Raw genomic sequence first — 14,361 nt, 5'->3', positions numbered from 1 at the left:
ATTTATTAAATGGTTTGAAGGTATGCCCTTCTTTTTTGCTTATAGGAGAAATCTGTTCTGAAAATACAAATTATTTTTTAGTATTAATTGTCCCCTTTAATAGCTATGTAGTAGGTAAGAGATGACCATTTTATAGTTGGTGTATATAAGATACAACCTTGCCTGGGAACAGTTGATTGCAGTATAGGGATCATAATAGAAACAAACATTTAATACTTTCTGCGCACTGAGTGCTGGGAAGAGAAAGGAACAAGAACAGGTCCCTTGTCTTCAAGAAGCTCACAATAGCCTAATGAGTAGCCAGAAAGTAAGTAAATGAGCCATCATGTATGATGGCTTTTTTCCTATATGATACAGTGACTTCGTCTCATGTGCTTTTTAAAATCCAGTTGAATTAAGTCCATAAGAAATTATTTATGTGGCAACCTAAATAAGATAATTGACTTAGAAATGAGCGAAATGTTTACATTGTATGCCAGGGGTCCTCAAACTACGGGCCGCGGGCCACATGCAAATACAAATATTGTATTTGTTCCCGTTTTGTTTTTTTACTTCAAAATAAGATATGTGCAGTGTGCATAGGAATTTGTTCATAGTTTTTTTTTTTAACTATAGTCTGGCCCTCCAACGGCCTGAGGGACAGTGAACTGGCCCCCTGTTTAAAAAGTTTGAGGACCCCTGTTGTATGCTAGCAGATGGAGGGTAGTTTGTATTACCGAATCTATAAGTATGGTGTTTTATCAGTTGTTTAAAGAAACTTTCAAGGCCCTGGTCAGGTAGCTCAGTTGGTTAGAGCATCATCCAAGGTTGCAGGTTCACTCTCTGGTCAGGGTACATATAAGAAGTAACTAATGAATGCATACATAAGTGGAATAACAAATGTTTCTCTCTCTCTCTCTCTCTTCCTCCCCCTTCCTCCCTCCTTTCCTCCTCTCTCTCTCAAATCAATACATATATTTTCAAAAAGAGGATGGCTCTGCACCATCTTTATAAAAACCTTTATTTTTTCCCTCAATAATTGTGTCATATTCTGTAATTTTAATAAATTTTTAATTTATTAAAAATAAGATGGATACTTCTTGTCTCAAATCTTAAATGGATCCTGCTTTCTCTAATTCTTTATTGAATTAGATACAAACTCCTTTATCAGGCATTTAGAGTCTTTCAGATTATGATCCCAAATTATGTTTCCAGGTTTGTCCCCCCCACTGCAGCTACAAATTTACTTCATGCCCTGTATTTTTCTGCCTTCATGGAAGATTGTTGCTGGTGTTTCCGTTATTTGAAATGTTTTTGGCTTCAACCTCTCCCCCCACCTCCAATTTCTGCTTGCTAGAATAATATTTGTACTTCTTTCATGCAATCATTTAACCAATATTGAGGCATTGTTCTAGTGGCTTGGATATATCAATGAACATTATGGTGTTCTTACTGAATTATGGGAGATAAACAATAAATGTATATCTACTAATGATAAGTGCTCTGAAGAAAAATGAAGCAGGATAAGGAGTATAGAGAATGATAGGGGGTGCTGTTTTCTGTTTAACGACATTCTGGTAGCCTTATAGGGAACAGCACATAGGAAGGTAAGGACAGAAGCAGGGAGACTAATTAGGAGGCTATTTATTTTTTTATTTTATTTTTATTTTTTAATATATTTTATTGATTTTTTTACAGAGAGGAAAGGAGAGAGACAGAGAGTTAGAAACATCAATGAGAGAGAAACGTGGATCAGCTGCCTCCTGCACACCCCCTACTGGGGATGTGCCCGCAACCAAGGTACATGCCCTTGACTGGAATCGAACCTGGGACCCTTCAGTCCGCAGGCCGACACTCTATCCACTGAGCCAAACCAGTTGGGGCAGGAGGCTATTTATTAATTCATGCATGAAATGATGGTGGCTTGGACTAAGGTGAAAAGTGGTCTGATTCTGGATGTATTTATAAGATGGAGATATATTTATTTTGATGGATTGAATGTGGAATGTGAGAGAAAGGAGTCAAAAGTGATTCTGAGATTTTTTTGTTCTGAACAACGAGAATAATGGAATTGCCATTAACTGAGATGGGAAGATTGGGAAGAACTAGTTCTAATGGGGGGAGATCAGAAGTTTAGTTTTTGACATGTTAAATTTGAATGTGGTAAGAACGCATGAAACTATCTTTTTCTTGGGGTTGCACTACTGTCCAGTGAGCATGTAGTGAAGCCAGTACTACTAACGCCTAAGTAACACACTCCTATCAACTAGAGCTCTGCTTTACTTTGGTGCAAATTTTTTGCGGGGACAGGGGGAAGAAAAAAGAGCTCCCGGAACCTGTTGTTTAGTAAGAGCGGCTTATGTTAAAGAAATACATAAAGACAGTATATAATTACATTAAGGGCAAGAACAAGGCATCTTGAGAAAGAATGAGAGGAATCTCAATCTAGATGGAAGCTCCGTGGGGGCTTCTGAGAAATTACATGTATGACGAGTAGTATTATAGAAAAATGAGGGGTAGAGCATTCCAGGCTGGAGGAATTGGCATATATAAAGCTGGAGATAAATTCAACAAATTGAGAGTGTGCCTGGAATAGAGAACAAAAGTGAGGTGTATAGTGAGTAAATAGATGGGCTGCATCATGGAGGTCCTTGTATGTCATGTGAATTTTATCCTTAGTATAAAGAGCAGTTCTCAACAAGGTTTAGGGAAGGGAGTGTCATGGTTTGATTTGCATTTTAAGATTAGTCTGACCACTCTGGAAAATGAATTAAAGAGAGGCAAGAATAGAAACATTGAAAACTAATTGAAGGCCATTGCAATCAAGAAAGACGATGGTGGCTTGGATTAGGGTGATGATGGAGAGAAGAGAATGGATTTGAGATAAATTTTGAAGGAGGGGTCACTAGGAATATATTGAAGGAGTTGATTGAGAGAGAGAAGTGTGAGAAATGACTTAGGTTTCTAATTAGAATCACTGGTTGATGAAGATGCTTTTTATTAATATGGAGGGGAGGATAGAATTTTCAGTTTTTGACTTGAGTTTGACATGATGGAGATGTCAGGTGATGTCTCCTAGAAAGTTGGATATACAGATCTCATGGACAAAAAGAAATTTAGGACTTGATATATAGTATTTAAAGTGTGGATGAGTGAAGAGTAGGGAGAATGCCCAGGACCAAATTCTGAGGGACTTTCAATACTTAGGGGTTGGGTAATGGAGGAGAAGCTGACAAAGGAGAACAAGGGGGAATTGCAATAAAGCAGTAATGAATGGGAAGATGAAAACTTATGAGTGAAGTGCCATTCACTCTTATGAGAGAGTTTTAAGAAGGAAGGAGTGACCAGTTGTGTCAAGAAAGATGAGTATCTATTTGATTTATCAGCCTGGAAGCATTGGTAACCTTACTAGTAATAGCTTTGGAGTGGTGTGGGCAAAGCCATAGTAGAGTGTGTGGAAGTGAGAGTAGAGCCACTGTGCAAAACCGACTCTAACAGGAAACTTGGCTAATTAGAAGAGACAGGTTGGTAGCTGGAAGGGGATACCTGTCAAGGGAAGGCATTTTTTTTTTAAAAGTATGAGCCATAAGAACTATAATTTTGGAAGAAACACTATACACCATCATGTTAGAAAGGAAAATATTTTCCACGAGTCATAATTCACTGACTGGAAGATCTGGTTTATGTACGTATATTTAGAATTGATGCTTATTCCCACTGACTTATATTTTTGTTGCATTTCCCAAATGCAGAAGATAGAAGAAATATATAGAAGAGTATTTCATAGTTAATTAAAATAACATAAACATTTATGGAGTGCTTGCTATGTACCAGGCACTGTGTTAAGTGCGATACTTGTATTAACTCATTTGATTGTTCTTTAATAAAATGTTTGCTGAAGGAGTACACAGAAGCTTCCCTCACCCCCTTTTCACAGGGCTGGTTCCAGAGGCGGCTGGTGGGAAAATAAATAAAATATTTGGGGAAAAGCAAATGCTCATTAAATTCATAGAAATATTCATACAAGAAGCCAGAGAAATAGGCTGAGAGTATAATGCAAATCAATGGGTTCAGTTCATAATTGCTGTTTTGATTTAGTGCCTCAAAACGACTCTTATTTTAGATTGAAATGAACATAATTACTTTTTTTCCCCTTGCAAAAAAGATCAAATGGAGAATCCACAACTATGATCTGGCTCTAGGTATGTCGACTGCCGCTAGGATGAAGAGCTGCAGTCTTTGTCCTGAAGACTCAGCAGGGACCCCAATGCTACATTATGGGGTTGCTTTGGTATTGCTTGTAAAAAGATTCAAAAGTCACACCCAGGGAATGGTTGTTGACTTGAAATATCATTTGTGTTCCCCATGGAAGGCACTAAGTGGTCTATTTCAGAGTTGACGATGGTTAGAATTAATATTTCAAGTAGGCAGTTGAGTTGTGATTTGGAAGAGTGGATATTAGTGTCATGTCATAGTGTAATGGTGAAGAGCATGGTTTCTGGAGCCATGTACAGTGTTTCAATCCTGGTTCTACCTTTCCCTAGCTGCTTTCGTGTCTCCACTGGGGTAATAGTAGCTACATGAGAAAAGTTCTTAGCGTTTGACACATAGCGAGCATTGCCTTATTATTCTTCCATGGGCCTTTGGAATGCTGAGTTAAGAATGTATTGGCCCACATTACTTTATATATTCAGTATATGTGGTTCCAATCTCCAGGATGTTACTAAGAGAAGCATCTGCCAGGCTGTCCCTACAATAGGTGGGGTTTCCATTTTTTTTTTTTTATCAGAAGAGCAGGTTTAGTGCAGAAAATTTCCAAGATTAGACTTGAATTTATCCCTGAATTAACGTCAGTGAACCATGATCCAGCTGACATGTACTAGGTAACTAAAGGATAGTTAGATTGGACTCTGCCGTCTTAGACCATCTGCCTCAGCAACTCTTTCTGGACTTGTAGCTAAAGCTGAGAGTTCATTTCAGTAGGAATGTTTTCCTTGTCTCTTTTCTTTCCAACTCCTCCCCCACCCCCAGCATCCCCTGACTTTTTGTGAGAGCCCAAAAGAGGTAAAGAATAATCTATGGCATATAGGTAGGTTTCACAGAAGTTCTTTTGAATTACGGATTTTGGCATATATATTTCACTTATTTCCATGCCTCCCACTGGGGCATGTGCTTTTTTTAAACTACTGGATCGAGCCCATAACCCAGGCATGTGCTTTTTTTTTTTTTTCTCTTCGGGCATGTGCCCTTGACTGGAACCAAACCCGGAGCCCTTCAGTCCGCAGGCTGATGCTCTATCCACTGAGCCAAACCAGCTAGGGCTCTTTAAATATATTTTTATTGATTTCAGAGAGGAAGGGAGAGGGAGAATGAAACATCAATGATGAGGGAGACTCATTGATCAGCTGCCTCACGCACGCTCCCTACTGGGGATCGAGCCCATAACCCGGGCATGTGCCCTTGACTGGAATCGAACTTGGGACCCTCAGGCTGATGCTCTATCCACTGACCCAAACTGTCTAGGACCATAATGTAACTTTAAAAGCCTTCCTTTTATAATAATGTTATAAGCTTTTTGAAACTACTTAATTTATTCCTATATAAGATAGAGTACACTGATATATAAAAATGAGCAGTAGGTTTTTTGCTTTTCTGTTAAAGTTAGAGTAATAATCATAAGGTAATATTAGTAAGTGCACAGTATGGTCCAGGCACCAGAACGTATGTGCCAAGCCCTTTACATATGTTAGCCAATTTAATCCTCATATAAACTCTGAAATAGGTGCTATCAGTACTACATTGAAGCTTGGAGAGGTTGCTTGTGTGTGGTCGTGGGGCTAGTAAGTAGCAGTATTGGAATTCGCACCAAGGTCTTTGTGACTTGGAGCCTAACTCTTAACCACTAAGAGTTGTTGTCTTATCTTGTTTATATTCTTTTTCTCTATTGAAAGTTGAATGTTATCTACCAGAGTTACTATTTGCTCTTTTCAGTCATCCTGCAAAATAAATAAATCAGATTGTTTAAGGATATTTCTAAAACATGCTAACAACCAATGAGTCTTGATGGTTCTTTAAATGAGTTTGGTTGCTTTCAGTTTTTGGTCACATTGGAAAGGAAACTGTAAAATTTCCATTACCTCACCTCTGTGCATTTTTGGGCTTGGTTAATTAGTATTTTATAAAGTCTTTAAAGGGTTATTTATAAACTTGTTAAGGAACTTAACTTGACCATCACATATTTGATTTTAGAAGTTTTTTCCAATTTAGAAGTGTCAAAGCAGTCCAAGTTAAAAAAAAAGTACTAAGTTGTTAATTGTGTGTGTGTGTGTGTGTGTGTGTGTGTGTGTGTGTTTAACCTCTCCCTTCAGAGGAGCCTACACTACTAATCTTTGCATTGTTGATAGAAAAAAAGCAAGGAAGTTTCTTTTTGTGGAGAAAGGAAATGGCTGTTAGTTCGGGACTTTATCCATATTAGGTATAAACTAAATATAGACGTGTAATCCAGGAGTGAAGTCACATCTATAAAGTTTCTTAAGCAGAGCTAATGAGATCAGCCAGTGCTTTGGCATCTGGGTGTTTTTTTGTTGTTGTTGTTTCTTCTTTTTTATTTAACTTTTGGCTCACTTAAACAGTTACCAAACTGTTTAGTCCTGTGGTCTGCCTCCCATTGTCCCTCAAAAAACCCAAATCCTTTATTTACAAGGGATCTTTCTGTAAAACAAACACAAGTAAAAAAAGAAAACCACTTGCTTATTTCTCTTTTTGAAGCAGATTGTTGATGTTTCTTTAGGTTTTTTTTTTTTTTTTGACCTATGGCTATTTTCGAATCACCAGTTCTTTTCTTTTAGTTATTTTTATCCCTAAGTCTTTTTCACATATATTTTTGCTGTGAGGCTAGACTCTTGTTGTCTAGTGTAAGAAACATGTTTTACTTAGTGTTTTCTTGGTTTATTAGTTTTAAGTCAGATCTCAGTGTGTTCAAGTGGTAATAGGATTCTTCTGCTTGATTGGTTATAGATACTATAGAACAGAGTGAAGGACTCAGTCTCCTATTTATGGCCAAAAACTCATGTTCTCAAATAAGGACTTTTAAAAGCATTGCGAAACAGTGCGAAAGCATTGTTAAAATAACTGTTTTCAGCTTTTGTGCTCCTTCTCAGAGAGAGCCCTTTGCAAGCGTGCCAAAAACATTCAGGCACTTAGAAGCGAGCTATGCTTCTGAGGAGAATGATAAACTTTTATGACATATTTTACTAGAAATATTTTGGAACATAATTAAAAAGTTGCCCTCCGAAATTGAGTTCAAATATCTTCAACACCCTTCCTTGACCCTCAGTAGAGCTAATCCTTCCTACTACCTGTCTGGAGCACTTTGTGCTTTTGCATGTTTTGCCACTCCTCTGAATTTTTCATCATCTGTGTTCCAGGCTAGAATGTGAATTCCAGGAAATCAGGGATCAGGGACTATTTTCTTTATCTTTTATATCTCCCACCTAACATACATCTTGTTATATAGGAAATAACTCATTAATTCAATAAGTATCTCTTAGTGTTTGTTTTTGGGCAAATGGTATGCATAGTCTGTGGATAGAAGCATGTAGAGAGAGTATTGTCTGTTTCTGGTGTTGTCTTATACCAGAGGTAAAAATAATTCGTTGTTGAACTTAAGACATATAATTTGCTTACTAGACTGATAGCCATGGATCTAAACGTAATAGATTGGCTTAGAGGTCTATAATCTCCAAATTGCATAATGGAAGAGGAGGTTCAAGTTGTTGTCGCCTGTAAAGTGGGTGTGTGTCTTAGGAGTGATGTTCAGTCTAATCCAGATTTACTTTATGTACTAAAGTAGGTGTTTAGGCTCAGACAGAAAGTTGAGATTTCAGAGTCAGATCCAGATAATTAAATTCTCATAATTAGCAGCAGTTTATTAGACAACAAATATAAATGGAGCCAATAAAAATTCTCAGTGACAATGGGAACAGTTTGCCAGAAAAATGAGAACTATTTCAAGAATGACTTTTTTTTTAGTAGAAAATACAGTTTCCACATGAACAACCTGAAAGGTAAAGGGAAGGTTTTGTTTGTTGTGTCTAAAGTAAAACAGATACAGAACTATTCTCAGTTAGAATTTGCCTTTATCATATTTAAGGCATCTGTGCATTGAAATGGTAAGCAAAAATTTTAATAATAAGCAAGGTATCTAGTACTATTCAGATATTTTAAATTTATTTTAGGCCAGCTAAAAAGAGAGACAAGAATTCTGAATGTTAACTTTTCACAGTTTCAATGTATTGCTGAGTATATAATTTAAAAAAACAAACTTTGTAATAGATTTTAATGAGAATTTTAAACACGGATAATTCAAAATAAAATACCAGCAAAAGATTCATATCTATTGAGTGCTAATATTTTATATTAAAACATTCTGTAGCATTTTCATGACTGCAGTTTTTCATTGTTCATTGTTATCATTATTAATCCACTGTTCGTAGTCATTTAGAGGTCCAAAATTTAGCAAACAGTACTGTGATGTGTACCTTTATAGTCAATATTTTTGTACATAATAATATAATGCAATTCTGTTTTTAAAGTTTCTTACATATCTCATTTATCCTCTGAATTCTTTGTTTTTTTAAAAAAATACAGTGGGGCCTTGACTTACAGTGTCCCGACTAACTAGTTTTTTGAGATACCAGCTGTCTCTCGGCCGATTTTTTGCATTGAGTTGATAGAGTAATTTGAGTTAACGAGCTCCTTAACGAGCTCGGTCTCGGGACGAATTAAACTCGTAAGTCAAGGCCCCACTGTACATGCCCTTGACCGGAATCGAACCTGGGAGCCTTGAGTCCGTAGGCTGACGCTCCATCCACTGAGCCAAACCGGCCAGGGCTGAATTCTTTGTTTTGTTAATGAAATGAAAGGAGGGGTCAGGGAGGAGAGGAGAGAGAGAGAGACATCTATGTGAGAGAGACACACCGACTGGTTGCCTCCTGCGTGTGCCCCCACTGGGGGCAGGAGCAAACCCCTCAACTCAGGTGCATGCCCCTGACTGGGATTCGAACCCATGACCCTTGGGTGTGTGGAATGACTCTAACCATTGCACCGTACTGTCCAGGGCTATCCTCTGAATTCTTTATTTTCTTTTTCTTTTTTTAAATTTTTTTATTGATTAAGTTATTACATATGTGTCCTTATCCCCATGTTACCCCCTATCCCTCCCACTCATGCCCTCACCCTCCTGTTGTCTGTGTCCATTGGTTATGCTTATATGCATGCATATAAGTCCTTTGGTTGCTCTCTCCTCCTTACCCCCACCCTCCCCTACCTTCCTCTGAGGTTTGACGGTCTGATCGATGCTTCTCTGTCTCTGGATCTGTTTTTGTTCATCAGTTTATGTTGTTCATTATATTCCACAAATGAGTGAGATCATGTGGTATTTATCTTTCTCTGACTGGCTTATTTCACTTAGCATAATGCTCTCCAGTTTATTTTCTTTTATTTACCAAAAGTGTAATCTCTTAAAAACAAACAACTTTCTGGAGAATTTAGATTTTTTTTTTTTACAAAAGGACAAATTGGATTTTTTACTCTACTGCTGAATTCTTTGTGGAATTTCTAGGTCTGGGAACTTGCTTATAAAGAGAAATAGCCCTTACCCACTAAAGTTAGGTAGCAGCCATAGCACAGGTCTGGGAAGAGTGTTTTTGAATACTTAATTGTTTTCTTTCACTCCCAGGACTCTTTCTGGGACTAGTTTGTACTACTGCATGTGCATTTTTAAACTGCTCTTGGGGAAAGTGGGCTGCTGGATTCTGACTTACTAAGAATTTTACCCACCCACAATGTATTTGGCTTCTGCTGATAAACAAGGGAAGACTGGCAGTGAATTTATCTTTGGTTAGAAGATGTTTAAAGAATAAGGCTTTGAGTGAAAAAAATTAAGGTAAAAATTTTTTTGTATGTGACCAAAGTGAGAATAAGTAATTTTAAAGGGCACATGTTTATTTTTAATAGTAGAATCATTCCTTAATATAATGAACACATTGGTTTTCTACATTCCTGAAATTAACTCTTTTAAATGCCAAGCATTTACATTCTACTGAGTTTTATCTGAAATTGTCTTGATTTGACTTGATTTTCAGCTAAACTCAAACTTGGGGTTTTAGGACTCCCTCTCTTTGGCTCTCTTTTTTATGGTGTTCTACCTTCTTTTCCAGTGCTGATGGTGGCTCTTCACTCTGTCCTTTGTTCTTCAAGCCAGCAACATTGTGAATTTTCCATTGGAGTCTTAGCTGCCCTGCATGGTACAAGGTTAAAAGAAAAAAATTGGGGCAACTTGTCTACTCTATTTCCCTTTTTCCAAGTGTCCCCTCCCACATCTGCCTGCTTTTTGTTCATTCTCCAGTGCTGTCAAGTGGGCTATTTTTGTCTGGAAGCTGTCACTGCTCTGGGGCAGAGGGTTGATCCTATGGGACCTACCTAGTCATACTCAAAGCTTGAAATTGTGTTTTTTTTTTAAAATTGATTTTCAGAGAGGAAGGGAGAGGGGGAGAGAGATAGAAACATCAATGATGAGAGAGGAACCATTGATCAGCTGCCTCCTGCACACCCCAAACTGGGGATTGAGCCCACAACCGGGGCATGTGCCCTCAACCAGAATCGAACCCGGGACTCTTCAGTCTGCAGGCTGATGCTCTATCCACTGAGCCAAACCGGCCAGGGCTGAAATTGATTTTTTAAAATTAACTTTATAATTTTAGAATAGTTTTATATTTATAGAAACATTTCAAAGATAGCAGAGTTCTCAAATTGATTTTAAAAGAAAATGTTTCTAAAACATATTGTTTCCGTGACTTCTTAAAATGCTGAATTTAACTGCCAGTTAATGTCAGCATTCTGAATACTAATTCAGTCCTGCAGCAGTGGCCTCGGGAACTCTGGCCTGGGTAAGACTACTTTTGCCTTTCTGCTAAAGTGGCCTCCGTTGTTACGCTTTTTGAATCTAGATCTCCTTTGTGTGAGTTCATGGGTGCGTGTATGTTTATATGTGTTTTCTATTTTTTCCTTTGCCAACTTAGTTCTATTGATGCAGCCCACTTCCTTTCATTTTCTATTGTAATCTGTTGTGGTTGGCTAAGCCAGATAAGCAAACTTGTTAAAATTTGTTTGAAATAAGAATAAATAATTTCTGAGAGCTTGAATGTTGAGTTGATGGGTCAGGTACATGACCATTGGTTTTTCAGAGGTTTTTTCCTCTGTTTAATATGATAGCCACCAGCCATATGTGGCTATTGAGAGCTTGAAATGTGTCTAGTTTGAATTGAAGTGTACTATAAGTCTAAAATATACACCAGATTTCAAATATTTACTACAAGAAAAGAATGTAATAACATTTTTTGTTGATTACATGTTGAAATGATATTTTAGATAATATAGAATAAAATATTACTTAAATTAATTTTGCCTGTTTCTTTTTTATTTTTTAAAAAATAGAGCCACTAGAGTCTTTTTCGCTCCTCCTGTTTTAGGCTTTTGAGGAGTGAATGTAAACTTCTCAGAACTTGTTTTCATTATGGTTCTGTTGTGCTTAGATGGAAAGTCTGGTCATTGTATATCTGACACTTTGTTTTAATAAAGTATTCCTGCTGAAACATTTCAGATTTTTAAAAAATATATATTTTATTGATTTTTTACAGAGAGGAAGGGAGAGGGATAGAGAATTAGAAACATCAATGAGAGAGAAACATCAATCAGCTGCCTCCTATACACCTACTGGGGATGTGCCTGCAACCTAGGTACATGCCCTTGACCGGAATCGAACCTGGGACCTTTGAGTCCGCAGGCTGACGCTCTATCCACTGAGCCAAACCGGTCAGGGCTCAGGTTTGATTTTAATACAGATAGAGCCATTGTTTTCATTTTCAGCATATGCTTCAGATATGTAGCAGGCAAAAGTACTCAGTAGGATCTTTTTTTTTTTTTAAATATATTTTATTGATTTTTTACAGAGAGGAAGGGAGAGAGATAGCAAGTTAGAAACATCGATGAGAGAGAAACATCGATCAGCTGCCTCCTGCACATCTCCTACTGGGGATGTGCCCGCAACCCAGGTACATGCCCTTGACCGGAATAGAACCTGGGACCTTTCAGTCCGCAGGCCGACGCTCTATCCACTGAGCCAAACCGCTCTATCCACTGAGCCAAACCGGTTTCGGCGGTAGGATCTTTTTTAACTCATTGTTAGTTCAGTTAGTGGTTTTTGACTATTTTGCATTCAGCATTTTTTAAAGCAATATGAAGGAAAAAGCAGGTCTGTATTTAAGCAGTTGACTATTTTGGCAGTGATTAGGGACAAGAAGATTAGCATGTGTAAACATTTGCAATATTTTCTTTACATTTTTTTCTTAAATCAAACAAGATAAAACAGTGCAGAGGTGTATAAAGTTAACATCCCTGTCCCTTCCTCTCCCCAAATGTGTCCTGAGATATAGACAGTGTTAATTTTGGATTATAGCCTTTCACACCTAAAAATATTTTCAAGCCAAGGCTAGTACAGCTCTATGGTTGTTACCTCCTGACGGGATTTTCTTTTTAACTTGCAACAAAGTGTAGACACATTCACCCCTGTCTTGAGGCTTTCCTCTACCAAGTTGTTCAAACCAGAAACCTAAGAGTTATTTGATTTCTTTCTTACCCTCACTTCCCACATCCAAACCATCCACAAGTCTTTAGGGTGTACCTTCTGAATTCAGTTTAATCTATGCATTTTTTTTCACCTCCATTGCCTCTACCTAATCCAGGCCACATTTTGCTGGGACTACTGCAGTAAGTCTCCCAGCTTCCATTCTTCATCAGCTCCATGCCCCCAACCTGTTTTCCATATGGTAGGAAGTGTTATTTATTGCCTGAAAATGGAAATTGGATTTCATGCTCACGTCCCTACCCACCAAAACCCATCAGTGGTACCCCATTCCCCCATTCTGTAGTACCCCCTCCCCCAAGCTCCATGAAATCAGGAATATGTTTTTCACTTGGCATATACTTTGTTACTGAGCACTTAACCACATGCTGGGCTATATTTTAAGAGATTTTCATATATTAACTCATTTAGGCTAATAATAACTCTATGGCCCTAACCGGTTTTGCTCAGTGGATAGAGCCTCCTCCTGCAGACTGAAGGGTCCCAGGTTCGATTCCAGTCAAGGGCATGTACCTGGGTTGCGGGCACATCCCCGGTAGGAGGTGTGCAAGAGGCAGCTGATCAATGTTTCTCTCTCATCGATGTTTCTAACTCTCTATCCCTCTCCCTTCCTCTCTGTAAAAAATCAATAAAATATATTTAAAAAAAATAACTCCATGATGTAGATATTATTCCCCATTTTACATGTAAGGAAACTGAGTACATGCCCAGCATCACACAAGTGGTTAAGTAGGAGAACCCCTGTATTAAACCAGGGACTCTGCTTCCAGAGTCCTTGCTGTTAATCATTGTGTCCAATGATTTCTTTCTATACAGTAGGTACCTGGTAAACGTTTGTTCAGTGAATGAATAAATTGTTCCCCCAGGAAGCATCAACGGTTATTTCACATAGGTAAGGGCTTCAACTGAAGAACAGGTTGTTAGGCTGAGTTCTGTGCAAGAAGTATCTTTAAAGTTAGGTAACCTTTACTAAACTCTTATCATGTGCCAGGAACTGTGTGTGTACCCTAACTAATTGGATCCCCATAATAAGAGGTATATGAAGTCGAGTTTCACAGATGTTAAGTAATGTTAAAATGAAGATTACATAGCTAATAAGTAGTGAAATCAAGTTCAACTCCAGGTTTGTCTGATTCTAAACCTTGTTATTTCCCACATACTCTGCAGACCCTGTAGAAGGATAACAGCTTATTAAACAAACCTTTAGACTCTAGACCTTGGTTTCAGCATGTGTGTAGCAAAAACCAAAGAAATAGATAATAGAAGCCAGGTGACTGCCCATTTATCATGTTGTTTTGTGACTTTTAAGTTAATCTAAATCAAAGCAAGCCCTTTTGTGTATTTAGATAGCTAATTTAGATAGAATCCACACTAAAAGTTAAATGAGGTCTTTAAATTTTGAGTGCATTTTTTTTTTGGCAACACGTTGTTTTATACATTTCCTAGAAAATGTGTCAAAGGAAATGATTTAATGGTCAGGAGCCCATTCTTACCCTCAGAGGCAGCCTCTCTTTTCCCTACTCATCATCACCCCTCACCCCCAGTCCCATAAGCACAAAGAAATAGAGAAGAATGAAGTTGAAGATCTTTGGTGTTTTAAGGTCTGACTTTCTATAAACTGCTTACGCTGGGTTTTCTAAGTGAGCAGTTCCTTAACTTTGAACTAGTAAAACATTAAA

At 37.8% G+C, this 14,361-nt stretch overlaps 1 non-coding gene across 1 annotated transcript; it reads left to right on the top strand.

Annotated features, from left to right (window-relative positions):
* The first annotated feature begins 2,157 nt into the window (after positions 1-2,157).
* LOC111823540 lies at positions 2,158-2,284 on the top strand. The gene has a single exon (XR_002826578.1). It is a non-coding gene; the product is annotated as a U4atac minor spliceosomal RNA (small nuclear RNA).
* Positions 2,285-14,361: the final 12,077 nt, after the last annotated feature.

This window comes from Myotis lucifugus, unplaced genomic scaffold, assembly GCF_000147115.1.
Source record: "Myotis lucifugus unplaced genomic scaffold, Myoluc2.0 scaffold_541, whole genome shotgun sequence".
Classification (NCBI taxonomy): Eukaryota; Metazoa; Chordata; class Mammalia; order Chiroptera; family Vespertilionidae; genus Myotis; species Myotis lucifugus.
Note: the sequence above shows the minus strand (reverse complement) of the source record. Positions and strands in the feature narration are given on the sequence as shown.